The 16,428-nt window shown below is 41.5% G+C and overlaps 1 protein-coding gene across 9 annotated transcripts in view; it reads right to left on the reverse strand.

Annotated features, from left to right (window-relative positions):
- The window catches only part of APBB2 (amyloid beta precursor protein binding family B member 2), a 311,717-nt gene extending 303,635 nt beyond the window's left edge, over positions 1-8,082 (reverse strand). For 2 of the 9 annotated variants that reach the window (XM_006129485.5, XM_006129484.4), the window contains exon 1: positions 7,860-8,076. The gene's annotated coding sequence lies outside the window, so the exon portion shown is untranslated. Of the gene's footprint in view, positions 1-7,393; positions 7,416-7,827 lie in introns of those variants that run through there. The other 7 variants (XM_089777852.1, XM_089777853.1, XM_006129479.4 and 4 more) reach the window with 7 other exon arrangements.
- Between the last annotated feature and the right edge of the window lie 8,346 nt (positions 8,083-16,428).

Here is a 16,428-nt window from a genome sequence, read left to right on the forward strand (position 1 = left end):
CTCCCAACCCCACTGCACTCTGCACCAGGAATTCCTGTGACAGGGCTGGATTATCCAATAAGCAGACTAAGCATGTGCTTAGGGCACCAGCAAAGCAGGGGCACCAAAAAAATGAGATTTTTTTTTGAAAAAATTTGAAATTTCAAAAAAGGCATCGCAGTTGTCATTGTGGGAAAAGTCAGAACTCCGCAGAACACTCTTTTTCTCAGCTGAAAAGAATATAAAACCCTCAGAGAACAACAATGTGTCAGGACAGACTGGATTCACTTTCCCTGTTGTGTATGGAAGCGGACGTGTTTCATCAAGTCAGCTTCGATGAATGTATCCAGAATTTTGCAATCAGAAAATCTAGAAAGAAGCTATTTTAATTTCAGAAGACATGTCAGTTTTGTGTCATTTCAGAAAATACTATTTTATTTTACGGTATAGTATTGTTTTTATTTTGAATTACAATTGGGGGGCACCATAATCTTCTCAGTGCTTAGGGCCTCTAAAAGACTTAATCTGGCCCAGCCTGTGTCCTGCCCTCCTCCGCACCAATTGTGCCCCTTCTTCCCAGTATATAAGTACCTCTGCCCCTTCTCCTCACTGAACTGATTAACAATTAAATAATTAACCAATGTAATTTTAATAGTTTAAACAGACATTAATATTGTTTAAAAATGTATCACTACACTGCCCCCACCTTCACTGTAATCACATAGGACCCCAACTCTCAAGAAGCAATAACAGGATTTTCCCCACTTATTTTAATAGGTTGGGAGTAAACTGTCAAAGTTCCCTAGTGGGAATCATAAATAATTTAGCTGTGTTTATTTGAACTATCAAATGGCAAAAATAATGTGAGAGCACCTTTCAAGGAGAAGAAATGAAAGCTGATAGCAATTGTATTGCTTATAATATTCTGGAGGCAGCTCTAAAACTGGGGCTTACAGACGTTTGCAAATGACCCAGCATATTTTACTTAGACCATAGCCTGCCTCTCTCTTTTACCTATCTTTCTTTGCCTGCTAAGTAATTCCATTATTAATGGTCACAAGGCACATTTCTGGCATGACATGCTTTGTTTACAGGGAGAAAGACACCACAACCAGCATTTTTAAAAAATGGATATCTCAACAGAGTTCTTTACAAAGGACTGAGAAGCCTATATACATCCTAGGGCAACACTGGCAGTGGTCTTTAGCCTGAGAATTCTATATGAAGGATAGAATGTAACAAATGCTAATACAAACCACTGAAGTTTGATGTACATATTGTTAGTTCCACTTTATTTTTCTGGTATTGTGTTTTGTTAATTGTTCTTCCTTCTAGCAATGGTAAAACAGGAACACAAAACTAAAAAGTATCTCATCTTTACTACTCATTTGCTTTCTGCTACATCCCATTCCCCAGCTTCCATCATCTCTCCTTATCCTGACACAGACTCACAAACTCACATGCACAAGGCAACCACCAGTTCCACCATTTATTTTGGTCCTGTGCTGGTGTGTTCAGGCTTTCTAATGTCAGGTTGATATGAAGTGATATGTTGCCTATTTAGACTTTAAGGCTACCTCTACACTGGAGGCTTCTTGCACCAGAAGCTTTTTGCAGAAGAGTTCTTCCACAAAAACTTCTTGAGCAAGAGCGCATCCATACTACAAAAATGCATCGCAAAAGCAATGTGCTTTTGTGCAAGAGAGCGTCCAGACTGAATGGATGCTCTCTCAAAAGAAAGCTCTGATGCTATTCTGTAAATAGCAACCAGAGCACCTGTGCTTTGTTCAATTGGCTCTTTTTGCGCAAAAACCTCCTGTTGCCCATCCACACACACCTTTTTGTGCAAGAACTTTTGCACAAAAAGGAGTTATTCCTCGTAGAAAGAGGAATACCTACATCTCAAAAACCCCTCTGTTCTTTTGATTTACTGTAAATTTACTTGCGCAAAAACGCATTTGAGGTGTGGCTGCTCTGCAGGTTTTTGCGAAAATACCCTGTAGTGTAGACATACCCTAAGATGCTAAGGTGTTTGGTGCAGTATAAGTGCCATAGATAGATTAGAAAGACCTTGCCTTGCTATTCTTTATTTAATAAAGCACCTAAGATACTTTTGAGGCAGCATAAATATCAAAGGCTAAATATATTATTAATATCCTCTTATTGCAATCAGTCAGGTATCAGCATCACATATCTATACTTTATTTTCCTCCCCATAGGTCTGGCAAGAATCTTTCCACTCATTACAATGGACTTTGAATCAGGCTCTATTTACATATGCCAACTGGTCTCCTGTTTAATACTCTTTAGTAAGGTCATGAATGGCAATTAAAATGTCTTACATTCACTTAGTCATTTAAATAACTCTGTTAAGTTTAATTGAGACTTAAACACAACATAATGTAAAGTAATCAGATAAGCATTTGCCAGTTACCTTTCTCCCCAATCATACCTATTCTTTTTTAGCATACTTTCCGTACTTCTGCACAACTTACAATCCATGGGCAGTTTCTCAACTGCCACTCAGTAAGTTTCTTTCTGAGAAGAATTATTTCATAGAAAGGAAAACAAATTATCATTAACACAGACAAATATTGTCTGGTTCAGGAATCAAATTACTTGCCATATTTACCAAATCACTGTTTAAGGTTTGTTTGTTTATATGAAGTTATACATTAATACATAGAATGACTCATTGTCAAGTTATGGTCTAAGTAGTTGGCTATTAAGGACTCTATAGTATCTCCTTCTGCCACCATTGAAGAAATTATTCTTGAGAGGTTTCAGATAAAGGGTTAGTTAATTCCTACCTGTGGCACCAGATTATTATAATTTAATGTCCACCAACTGCATAGGGAGCATTCTTGTCAGTCAATGACAAAGGAACAGAATGGCTCTACAAATAAACATTATCAAAATATGTAATAACTTCAAGTATCAGTCTCTTCTTCTGTTAAAAACAAATTAAAACAACGTCTGCCAATTTCATTCCCTTTGGAAATTAAGTGTGCTTACATACACTCCATAATTACACTGAGTGGAGAAAGAAACACCACTAGCTAATAAACAAATGGAAAATTATTCTTTACTGAACATAAAATTCTGTGACCCACATATTTTTAAACTGATAGCATCAAAAATACATCAGGTGTATATTTTTAGAAAGATATCTTACTTTTTAAAAATAACAATAAAGGATTGGAAATGTTCCTTTTTGTGATTTTTTTTTTAAATTCAGTTGCACCTATGTTTTAACATCAACTGAAACACTGTTTAAAACCATATCATCATAGCATAATTCACCTACAGTTTTCAAAAATCAGAATTTTACCATGGGGCAGATAAGTCTGCTTTGTCTGTTACGAGATACCTAACACATACAGCATAGTAAAGAAGGCAAAAGGAAAACAAACAAACCATATAGTACAGCTTGGTTTCTCCCAACAAAAGACTTAAAACAACCAGTGAATGAATCTAAACTGGTAAATGATTGTTTATTTTGGTGTGATCACACCAATACCACTGTGAGATATTACACAGTAATTTTAAAACAGTGGAGTCCTGTGACCAGTGTTCCCTGTAAGCCATGCACCTGTGTGGCTACTCAGGAGAGACTCAAATGTTGCCTTGCTTATTAGCAGAGTGCCCACAGCTAGGTTGTATTTCTACACATTCACATGTGCCTCAATGCACATAAAAATAAAAATTTATTCTGCACATACATGGAAAAGATTAGAGGGAATGTTCCGTATGACATATGGCATGGATACATAAGACACACAAAAAGGTTTGCTTGGAGACAATTTATCACAGCAAGTAAAGTTTATAGCATGTCCAAATAAAAAAAATTGTTCACATGGAGAAGACACTATTTGGAAGAGTACAGAACCTAAAGAGTTAATGTAATCTCTACAAATGAGCAGATCTCTAGGTTTCAATATATACATATACATTTGTAAATAATTTCCCCAGAGTAAACTATAGTCTGCTCAGTTTATCTACCCCAATTGAAAGGCATCTGTGAAAGCATCAACCCTAAAGCTCAAATCACTATTTTAACAGATAGACTATGTCTCCTTAATCATCCTAACTCATTTAAAGACTACATATAAAAATAGTAATTCTCAGTAATCTTGTATACACAGATTAAAAAGTTAGTTTTGACAGTAGTTTTCCAAATGACAAAGTGAATAAGTACACAAATATGTTTTCCAAATGACAAAGAAGCTTGGTAAATTTTTTAATAAAATCAGCAAATGGAGGTGTTTTGACAATTATGCACTAATGGATGTGTTACAACTTGGAGCCACTTCAAATCTCATAGGATTTGGTGTTTTAAAACCTGGAAAAGTGAGGTCCAAGGACAGTACACAGTGCTGCAGGTAACAAAGCTGGTGATTCAGCATCAACATATTTTCCCATTGAGGTCTAGATTCTGCAGTCCGATCCATGCAGTTAGACTGCTGCACCCATGGGGCCCTCGTAGCAACTCACATCACATGTTCAATGGCAGATCAGTGCCTAAGATCGTATTGAACTAGCACCACAGGATCTTTCAGAAAAGATGTAAAATTAAGTCTTCCTCAAAGATTCCATGGTATTTTTGGCAACATCTTGGTCAAATTTCATTGTAAGTGCATCCCTAAAATTCTTCATATAGTTTTGATTAATTTCCCTCCCTAAAAAACTTTAATGTATTGTTGCCACCCAAAAAATGTTTACTGCATTCCAACCAAAGAGGGCTGTATTTCAGTGGCATATGAATCCTGTTTATACCAAATCTAGAGTCCTTTCAGGACAAAAGAAACTGTTATACAATTAGATAATTATAAACTTATCTAGAATCATTGGTGAGTGTTTTATCTAATTGCCTCCGAATTATGGGCATTAATATAAAATCCACAAGCAGAAACTCAATAAATGGCTTTTTTTTAATTCTATGATGATTTTACTATTATCTTTGCCATCTTCTACTAACATCATCATCTGCACCACTGCAACTGAAAGTCAACCACCTTTCCATGAGACTCCTCTTTTCAGGGATTTATAATAAAATAGGATTTATAAGAAGCTGGTATCCAAGAATCAATTTAGAAACAAGTTTTAAATTTTTTCCGGTCTATATTTTTAAGTCAGTTCAACAAGTTATAAAGCCACATAAAGACATTTACCATTCCAAGTCACCTCTTTGTGTGAAAACTTCTAAATTAAAACCATGCATGCAATTAGGCATTGCTATGGCCTAATTCCTCAGTAGTTTGGGGGGGAGGGAGGAAATCCAACTAGCAAGATATTTTTTAGAAATGGCCACTGAGCAGGCCACAAATCTACTTCTCAAAATAATTTTATTAAAGTAAACATAACTGCATATATTTAAAATTGGTCCAATGTCTACACATTAGACACAAGAGATTCCATATGGTAACTCTGAGCAATTTGTTGTGTTTTTAAAATAATGTTATTAAAACAGTATTACCAGAGAAAGACTACATTCAAATAAGTATGTTTGAAATGGAGATTAAAGCCAGATACTTTTTTGATTTATTAAGAGTTCTGAGGTGGGTTATGGGGTTATTCTGAAGTATTGCATGGTTTATTTGCACTGTATATTCTAGATCTGTGGTGTCCAACATGCTAGCCTCTAGTCATATGTGACTATTTGGCCAGATGAGTGTGGCTAGTTCACTACTGCAGTAGCCATTATAGCAGCTACTGTTTCAGAACTGGTTGGACACGATGGTTCTAGACTATGTCAAGTATTTTTAGTGTACATTACCAGTGTGGAACTTAACTTTGTATCCAAGTCCAAAAGACTTGGAGAGTCGGTCATCCTTGTTCCTCATCCGACAGATAAAAATGATGCAAGACTAATGAGTCAGTCAAGCTTATCACCATATATAGACAAAGCCATAATTAATCTTTACCTGGACCCTGCCTTTGCTGAAACCCTTATTTCATGTCATCTCAAGTACAGAAGTTCTTTCTTTACAAGCTTCCTAAATTCCTACTCTGTATAATTCAAACACTGCAACAGATTCAATCCTATTCCATACGCCCTAGGGAACCAGATTTCCCAATGACTTCAATGACTCAGAATCAGTCTCTTAGTATGAGCTTGGGCCATATCTCATCTTCTTCAAAGCCTGCTCACGTCGTCAGCCACAAATCTGAGAAAAAGAACCCAACTCTCCTGGCTTGAATTTCTGAGACCTATCCACTGGGAATACTGCCCATGTTATTTTGATCTAATCTTGGTTGTCTCCCTAATTGGGAATACCATATTTGCTTGGACTACTTGACTGATGAGAATTCCTCTCAATTCTAAACTCACATTAAAACTATTCTTTCCGAATACTCTCTACTTTATTCATCTTAATTTCACTGGGGATTTTGTCACAAAGATGTTGTGAAATGTTCGCTATTATAAATTCTTATTTATTCAAATACGCTACATTCTTGTTTTTAAAGACTGTCAGACATACAGAAAATAGTTTTAGTACAACTTTGTCAGCTAATTCTGATGCACTCAAAATAACTAAAGCATGAGCGACACCAAGATGATGACAGTATCAGATCTAGAATTAATCGATAACGCACGTTGACATGCATCTAAAGGGCACACAGTGCCAGCAGCAGCTAAAAGTGATGTACCCTTATCTGGATTTTAGAGTCTTATGGGATTTGCAGAATTCAGGGTGAATTACTAAGATTGACTGTATATGTTGCTATTATACTGTAAGACTACCAGTGTCATGAGTAACTGCTTTGCCTCCTTAAGTTTGAGACTCTTAACACTATTGTATTAGAAAAAATGCAAGACTTGTGATCCCTATCTCCCACTTCTTAACAAATTCAACCCAATGTCAGAGCCATTTTGTCTGTTTTGGACTTTTCAATGCATGTCCACTATGCAATTTTTACCTTTTCATAAAATATCTCTCAGAGACTGTAATGCTTTGAAAAATATAAAGGGCTAAAAAGATCTAGTGGAGACAATAACAACAAAAATCCCATGCATTTCAGAAGTGCAGGTTAAGGCCCTATATGCTGGATAGGTAAATCATGATTTTGAAATTACTTAAAGCCTGGCTAATTAGTGGTGTCCTTAAATAAAAGGAAAAGGCAAATTCCAAAACACCCCAGTGTGCTTCCAAGGGTCACTTTCTTCTGTATTCACTGTTCAAATGACTTCTACATTGTGCGTGCTCTGCACCACCTCTCTGTCCTCGACACACATCGTATCCCATTCCTCTTCCTGCGGGCCTCCACAAGGATAACCTCGGAGAGGAGATCCTGGGCTATAGGGGCCCTGCCTATTGGAAATCCTTTTCAGTCTTCTCCCCGGCATTTCCTACCTACAGCGCCTTGACTCATAATCTCCCTCTTGCTTTTTAAGCCCCGCACTTTCCCTTACCCGCTCATCTCCACAGCCAGCATCCTCCCCCCGAAGACAGCTCAGCGCCGCCGGGTTCCTCTCCTGCGCGCACACACAGGCGCAGGGGCTGCGGCTCCCTCTCAGCTCGCCACCTGGCCCTACTCCCCCACCCCTGCTGACGGCCAGTAGAGGCAGCCAGTCTGTGGAGCTAATGGGACAGATTCGGGGATGCATCCCCCGCCGCCGCCACCTTCTCCGAGCCGTCCTGCGCCCGCAGCCACTACAGGGAGAGCGAAGCGAGCCAGGCACGTCCACGGAGCACAGCTGCTACAGCAGCCGCGGCTGGCACAGAGCGTAGCCCACGCTCTCCCGCGGGCGCAGCCCCGGAGGCATGTCTTGCCATTTCCCGGCTCGCCCCACACTGGCGCCGAGAGCAGCCCAGCGGGACCAGGCAAAGGGGAACCAGAGCGCACCTGGCCGCCGTGCTCTGCTTCGCCAGACTCACCCCTGCGCTTCCCGCCGCTCGGGCTGCTCCCTCCTCTCGCCCACACCAGGAGCGTCCAAAATCAGCTGCGGGATGTAACCAGCCTTCCGGAAACGCTTTCCCAGCTTGCTGCGCTTAGCCCAGGAAACAATTCCGGCCTCTGGCTGCGGCTGCGGCTCCTCCTCTCCCTTCTCCCCGCCCGGCGCAGAAAGAGCTGCAGCACCCGAAGCGTTGGAAACAGGGTTGAGTTGAATCCTCTGTCTAGGAAGGAGGGCGACGCCCTGTGGTCGCTGCTAATCTTTCAGATAGATTCTGCACTGCCGGAGCCTGGGAAGGTCAGGCTCTGGGGCCTGGTTACAGAGATGAGAGGAAAACAGCAAGAATGTGTTTGCTACCGGCGAGATTTTCCATTTCTGCAAGAAAGAGCTTAATGCGTCTATCTTTTCTAAGGTATCCAGCAAACCGGCTTGAGCACCAAAAATAATAAAAGGGACTCCAAATCTCTCTGGGTTTTTCTCCTTCCCCCAAACTATTGTTTCTGCATGCCTGAATCTTTTGTTTCATTATTAAATCCTTCATTCCCCATTTTCATCATACAGTAGTTATCTATAAATATACATTAAGGGGCCCCTCCTCCCCCTGTTTTGTACGGTGTTTCTTTAACTGCCCTAATCCATACTAGGATTATTCTGAACAAAACTGATTAAAAGTGACCTGTGGGCCTGTGGCATCTTGAGAGACTAACAAACATATATAGTATCATGAGCTTCCGTGGGCAAAACCCACATTATTCAACAGTAATACAAATAGATAACACCCAAACTACTTTATAATGCATTCTAGATACTCTAGAATATGAAAAACAAAACTAATTAAATAAAAACACCCCCAAAAAACCCTGCATCTTCCTTTAATGCAACATAAATGAATACTAAGGTTATTCAAATTAACAATGAGATTTTAAAATATGTTGGAGGTATACTTCACCATCAGCCTGTCATAAAATGTATTGGATCTTGTGCTAGGTTTTTGTTTGTTTAGGTGTGGAAGTAAAATATGTGTTTTTATAAACACACACACATTTTGTTATACAATTCTAAGTTTTTATTTCTCTAGCCTAAGATTAAAGGTCATATTTATAGTACCTGACCTGTTGCTTTTCAGAGCATGTAGGAGTAACAACAGAGTCATGCTGATTAAAAGATTATGTATCACTTGATGATTGGAGGACAGAGGCCTACAACACTAACTGTGGTCACTTCTGCCAGTTTCTATCAGCCACAGTTCAGCCCTTCCTCTAGGAGCTTATTTACATCAAAGACACATGAATGGGTGTCCCATGTATATTGCAGATATTTGATCTCAAAGCACCCTATTATTTTACCTAGCAGTAACTCAGATTTATTGAATAGGAGTGGAAACTTGAAATAAACTTAGGGATCTCTGCAAGTGGAGAGTAATATGAGTATCTGTTTCTCTGGTATGGTAGGTATCTAAACTGGCATCTTATTGTGGCTGGTGTCTGCATGCTCAGAGATTGAAGAGTGGCTTGAGAATCCTTCATGGAGTAAAGCACCTCATTGGTTGTTGCTGTGAAGAGAATGTGGTGGAGTTGCACCAGGAGGCCTGCCTCATGACTAAAGCTGTGGGCTGTGGCTCAAGCAGCTGCATCCACGGTATCAAGAGCCTCTTGGAGGGTAGCACAGTCAATTGTTTGTCTGTCTGTGATGAGGACTTGAAACAGTTGCCTTTTGTTCTCTGGGAAATCCTTAATAACATTTGTAAACTTTGCATTGTTTTTGTGGTCATATTTAGCAAGTAGTGCAGTGTAATTTGCAACCCTGAATTGGAGTGTGGATGAAATGTAAACATTGTGGCCAAAGATGTCCAGTCTCTTATTATCTATGCCAGGGGAATTTCTAGACTTGTTGTTTAGACCTTTTTATTGCCAGCTCCACCACTAGTGAATTTGGAGCATGGTGGATTAAGAGATATTCTGAGCCCTTTTGAGGCACATAGTATTTGGGATCTGCTCTCTTGCCGTTTGGTGCTGCTGTGGCTGGTGTCTACCACACTGATTTTGCCAGGTCTAGAATCACTACATTGATAGGTAAAGCTATGTTAGCCAAGGAGGGTGGCTGTAGTATGTTGGCCAACTCATGTTGAGTTTCTGACACCTTCATATCTATGTGGAGTTCTGTTGCCATATGTTTAAAGAGGTCTTGGAAATGGGTATAATTATCCACCGTGGGTGGCAGTGAGAGTGGAAGCAGCCTCATCAAATGACATAGGGGCCTCATTAGGTTAAGATGTATCATAGACTATGTCCTCTTGTTGGTCAGTGATGGGTAAGTCCTGTTCCCCTGCCTCATAGGGTTGTAGAGGTAACAGTGGAATTTCAATGGAGTCCTGTTATTTGCAGTAGGATATATAGAGTCCCCATAGATTCCATTCTGGCCAGGGACTAGAGAACTGTGCAGGTTCTATGAACTATGGACACCCATTGGTGCCCATACCACTGTGGTGGTTAGTTGTAATAGGGCTGGTACATTGGCTGTCTGTCAAGTCTTTGGTCTTCAAGGAGGCGAGTGGTGAGGAGAAAAGCCTGTGTCCTCATCTGTGGAAAAGGAGGAACCCTCCTGTGAGTAGCTGTAGTGCAGTTCCTTTGAGGTAGGTGAGAGGGGTGTCACAAGCATGAGGAGGCTGGCATCGAGGAGACTTGCAAGTCTCCGTGGTAAGTATAATCCTGTAGTGTGGCCAGTTACACAATAATTGCAGTACTGCAGCCTGAGCTGACAGAGTCCTGTGCAGATACAAAATTTGTGTCCACATTCACATCTGTATGCACAAAAGTGAGCCACTGATAACTGCGTCCGTGTCCACAGATGCGGATACCTGTGGATATAAAGTGGATATCTGCAGATTTGCAGGACTCTACTGACAGAGCTGTAGAGTGCTTTGCAGGAGAAGAGTAATGAGTCCCTGCTTCAGCACCAAGGTGCTTTCTCTTTTGTGCTCTCTGCGGTGAAGGTGCCTGCTGCCTTTTTGCACTTTAAGCAGCTTTGGGGACATTGTGAGGGACCTTGCTGGGAGTCCTTTGCTGAGCATCCCCCTTATTCCAGGTCGGAGGCTGGTCAAAGGGACTTCTCCATTAGGAGGGGTTTCAGCCTCAGATCCCTGTCTCTGCATGCCCTGGACTTTATTTTGGCACAGTGGACACATTTCTGGGGGATATGCCCCTTTCCCAGAGAGTGGACACACTGGCTGTGCCTGTCAGCGGTGGGCATAACCTCCCTGCAGGAGGCACTTCTGAAGCCTGGGGACCTGGGCATCCTGGTGACTGGGAGCTGTTAAAGTTCTGCTGAAGGGGAGGATAAGAACATAAGAATGGCCGTACTGGGTCAGATCAAAGGTCCATCTAGCCCAGTATCCTGTCTACCAACAGTGGCCAGCACCAGGTGCCCCAGAGAGGGTGGACCGAAGACAATGATCAAGCGATTTGTCTCCTGCCATCCCTTTCCAGCCTCTGACAAACAGAGGCCAAGGACCCCATTTTATCCCCTGGCTAATAGCATTTTATGGACCTAACCTCCATGAATTTATCCAGCTTCTCTTTAAACTCTATTATAGTTCTAGCCTTCACAGCCTCCTCTGGCAAGGAGTTCCACAGGTTGACTACACGCTGTGTGAAGAAGAACTTTCTTTTATTAGTTTTAAACCTGCTACCCATTAATTTCATTTGGTGTCCTCTAGTTCTTCTATTATGGGAACTAATAAATAACTTTTCTTTATTTGCCCTCTCCACACCACTCATGATTTTATATACCTCTATCATATTCCCCCTCAGTCTCCTCTTTTCTAAACTGAAAAATCCCAGTCGCTTTAACCTCTCCTCATATGGGACCCGTTCCAAACCCCTAATCATTTTAGTTGCCCTTTTCTGAACCCTTTCCTAGGCCAAAATATCTTTTTTGAGGTGAGGAGACCACATGTGTACACAGTATTCAAGATGTGGGCGTACCATAGTTTTATACAGGGACAGTAAGATATTCTGGGTCTTATTTTCTATCCCTTTCCTAATAATTCCTAGCATCCTATTTGCCTTTTTGACCGCTGCTGCACACTGCGTGGAAGTTTTCAGAGAACTGTCCACGATAACTCCAAGATCTCTTTCCTGATTTGTCGTAGCCAAATTAGCCCCCATCATACTGTACGTATAGTTGGGGTTATTTTTCCCGATGTGCATTACTTACCCTTATCCACATTAAATTTAATTTGCCATTTTGTTGCCCAATCACTCAGTTTGGTGAGATTTTCTTGGAGTCCCTCACAGTCTGCTTCTGTCTTGACTATCCTAAACAGTTTGGTATCATCTGCAAACTTTACTACCTCACTGCTTACCCCTTTCTCCAGATCATTTATGAATAAGTTGAAAAGGATTGGTCCCAGGACTGACCCTTTGGGGACACCACTAGTTACCCCTCTCCATTCTGAAAATTTACCATTTATTTCTACCCTTTCTTTCCTGTCTTTTAAACAGTTCTCAATCCATGAAAGGACCTTCCCTCTTATCCCATGGCCATGTAATTTACACAAGAGCCTTTGGTGAGGGACCTTGTCAAAGGCTTTCTGAAAATCCAAGTATACTATATCTACTGGATCCCCCTTGTCCGCATGTTTGTTAACCCCTTCAAAGAACTCTAATAGATTAGTAAGACAGGATTTCCCTTTACAGAAACCATGTTGACTTTTGTCCACCAAATTATGTTCTTCTACATGCTTCACGATCTTATTCTTTACTATTGTTTCGACTAATTTGCCCGGTACTGAAGTTAGACTTACCGGTCTGTAATTGCCAGGATCGCCTCTACAGCCCTTTTTAAATATTGGTGTCACGTTGGATACCTTCCAGTCATTAGGTACGGAAGCAGATTTAAAGGATAGGTTACAAACCACAGATCATAGCTCAGCAATTTCCCATTTGAGTTCTTTTAGAACCCTTGGATGAATGCCATCCGGTCCCAGAGATTTGTTAACATTAAGTTTTTCTATTTGTTCCAAAACCTCCTCTAATGACACTTCGATCCGGGACAGTTCCTCAGATTCATCACCCACAAAGGACAGTGCAGATTCAGGAATCTCCCCAACATCCTCAGCCGTAACGACTGAAGCAAAGAAATCATTTAGTTTCTCCGCAATGGCGTTATCGTCCTTGATTGCTCCTTTTATAGCTCGATCACCTAGGGAACCCACAGGTTTTTTAGCAGGCTTCCTGCTTCTAATGTACTTAAAAAACATTTTGTTATTTCGTTTTGAGTTTTTGGCTAGCTGTTCCTGAAAATCTTTTTTTGCTTTTCTTATTACATGTTTACACTTGATTTGACAGTGTTTATGTTCCTTTCTATTTATCTCACTAGGATTGGACTTCCACTTCTTAAAAAATACCTTTTTGTCCCTCACTGCTTCTTTTACATGGTGGTTAAGCCACGGTGACTCTTGCTATGTTTTTTAATTTGGGGTATACATTTAAGTTGGGCCTCTATTATGGTGTCTTTAAAAAGTTTCCATGCAGCTTTCAGGGATTTGGCTCTAGTCACTGTGCCTTTTAATTTCTGTTTAACTAACCTCCTCATTTTTGTGTAATTCCCCTTTTTGAAATTAAATGCCAGGGTGCTGGACTGCTGAGGTGTTTTTCCCACCACAGGAATGTTGAATGTTATTATATTATGGTCACTATTCCCAAGCGGTCCGGTAACGGTTATATCCTGGACCTGATCCTGCACTCCACTCAGGACTAAATCGAGAATTGTCTCTCCCCTTGTGGGTTCCTGCACCAGCTGCTCCAAGAAGCAGTCATTTAAGCCATTGAGAAATTTTATATATGCTTCTCTTCCTGAGGTGACATGTATCCAGTCAATATGGGGGTAATTAAAATCCCCCATTATTATAGAGTTCTTTATTTTGGTAGCCTCTCTAATCTCCCTCAGCATTTCAATGTCAGTATCGCTGTCCTGGTCAGGTGGTCAGTAATATATCCCTACTGCTAATTTATCATTATTGGAGCATGGAATTACTATCCATAGCGATTCTATTGAACATGTTGATTCACTTAATATTTTTATTTCATTTGATTCTACATTATCTTTCACATACAGTGCCACTCCGCCACCCACCCGGCCTGCTCTATCCTTTCTATATATTTTATATCCCGGTATGATTGTGTCCCACAGATTTTCCTCATTCCACCAGGTTTCAGTGATGCCTATTATGTCAATCTCCTCATTTAATACGAGGTACTCTAGTTCAACCATCTTATTAGTCAGACTCCTAGCATTTGTGTACAAGCACTTTAAAAATTTGCCACTGCTTATTTGTCTGCCCTTCCCTGATGCATTGGATTCCTTTGTATGCGGTTGTTTGTCTGCTCTGGCCCATGGTTTGCCCTCTCCCCTCCTCTCTTTCTGACTACAGCTTAGAGAATCTCTATCAATGGATTCTCCTCTAAGAGAAGTCTCCTTCCGATTTACGTGCATCTCCGCACCAATCGGCTTTCCCCATCTCTTAGTTTAAAAACTGCTCTACGGCCTTTTTAATGTTTAGTGCCAGCAGTCTGGTTCCACCCTGGTTTAGGTGGAGCCCGTCCTTCCTGTATAGGCTCCCCCTCTCCCAAAAGTGTCCCCACTTCCTAATAAATCTAAACCCCTCTTCCCTACACCATCGTCTCATCCACGCATTGAGACTCTGAAGCTCTGCCTGCCTACCTGGCCCTGCGCATGGAACTGGAAGCATTTCCGAGAATGCCACCATAGAGGTCCTGGATTTCAGTCTCTTTCCTAGCAGCCTAAATTTGGCCTCCAGGACATCTCTCCTACCCTTCCCTATGTCATTGGTACCTACATGTACCATGACCACCAGCTCCTCCCCAGCACTACACATAAGTCTATCTAGATGCCTCGAGAGATCTGCAACCTTTGCACCAGGCAGGCAAGTGACCATACGGTTCTCCCGGTCATCACAAACCCAACTATCTATGTTTCTAACGATCGAATCACCCACTACTAACACCTGACTCTTCCTAACTGGCATTCCCTCCCCCTCAGAGGTATCCTCAGTGCGAGAGGATATCGCAACATCCTCTGGAAGGAGGGTCCCAACTACAGGATGGTTTCCCTCTGCTCCCACTGAATGCTCTGTTCCCTTGAGACTTTCATCCTCCTTAAGAGAACTGGGGCTCTCAGACTGGAGGTGGGACAGTACTACAGTGTCCTGGAAAGTCTCATAAGCATAGCTCTCTACCTCCCTTAGCTCCTCCAGTTCAGCCACCCTGGCCTCCAAAGCCCGAACTCGGTCTGAGGGTCAGGAGCTCCTTGCAACGGGTGCACACATACGCCACCCGCCCACAGGGCAGGTAATCATACATGTTACACTCAACACAATAAACAGGATAGCCCCCACTCTGCTGCTGGGCTTCTGTCTCCATTTTTCTAATGAATAAGTTTAAGTATAAACTGGGATTCTTTTTAAACCTCTGGAATATAGATTATTCTAAGAGTTATCTTTTAAAGAAGGTCAGAAGTCACTAGTGCCCTCTAACCTCCCGCTCTAAACTCCCTCTCCAAACTCTCCTGTTAGCTGTTCCTGGTCGCTGAGTCACAGGCTTATATAGCTCTGGTAGCCCCTCCCCCTGACTGAGGCTCAGCCAATTAACAGAGGTTTCTAGATTTCAAACCTTTTAGAAGCTCCTTCAAACAAACAAATCAAACAAACAAACAAACCACACAGACAAACACAAGCTCAGCACACTGCAAATAACTCCCCCACACACAAGCACGCACACCAGACAGAGGATTTTTTCCTGCTTTCTTCTTGTATCAAACCTTGCTAATTAACTAAGAGAAACTATCTTATGTAACTACAGACGGTCTGACAACATGACTGCTGCACTCCATCTCTATATGTGGATGGTAGAAAAGGAACTGAGTGCTCAGGGTCCTTCTTGCAGCTTTTTAAAGGGGCGGGAGGGAGGGAGACAAGCCCCATTTGTGTGCACTGCTGCAAAAGGCACAGGGATACACCAATGCCTGGAGTGGAACACCGACAGAGACACTTTGAGGAAAAACTTCACGTTGATATACCCACCAATCCTTCAGCTATAGGGCAGGCCCAAGGTAGCTGTTAGTACTATTGCTAACCTGAACTAATTGCAGTGAAGGCTTGCAGCCATGAGTAGACTAGATGATCTACTAAGGTCCCACCCAATCTGCATTTCTAAAATTCTAAGTGGGCTGTGCCCACGAAAGCTTATGATATCATCTACATTTTTTGTTAGTTTCTAAGGCATGGCAGGATTTTTCACTGTTTAAGTTTTTTCTATTACAGATTAACACAGATACCCCTCTGAAACTTACGATTCTAAGAGCTGTCACAACAACTTCAGACATGCTGGACCTCTAATCCATTTCCATTAAATGCTGATCATGAGAATCCCAGGGCTGGAAGAGACTTCAGGTGGTCATCGAGACCAACCCCCTGCCCAAAGCAGACCAACCCTAAGTAAATCATCTGTCAGCCGACGGTCAGGGCAGTGAGT

This window comes from Pelodiscus sinensis, chromosome 4, assembly GCF_052426305.1.
Source record: "Pelodiscus sinensis isolate ZL-2025 chromosome 4, ASM5242630v1, whole genome shotgun sequence".
NCBI lineage: Eukaryota > Metazoa > Chordata > Testudines > Trionychidae > Pelodiscus > Pelodiscus sinensis.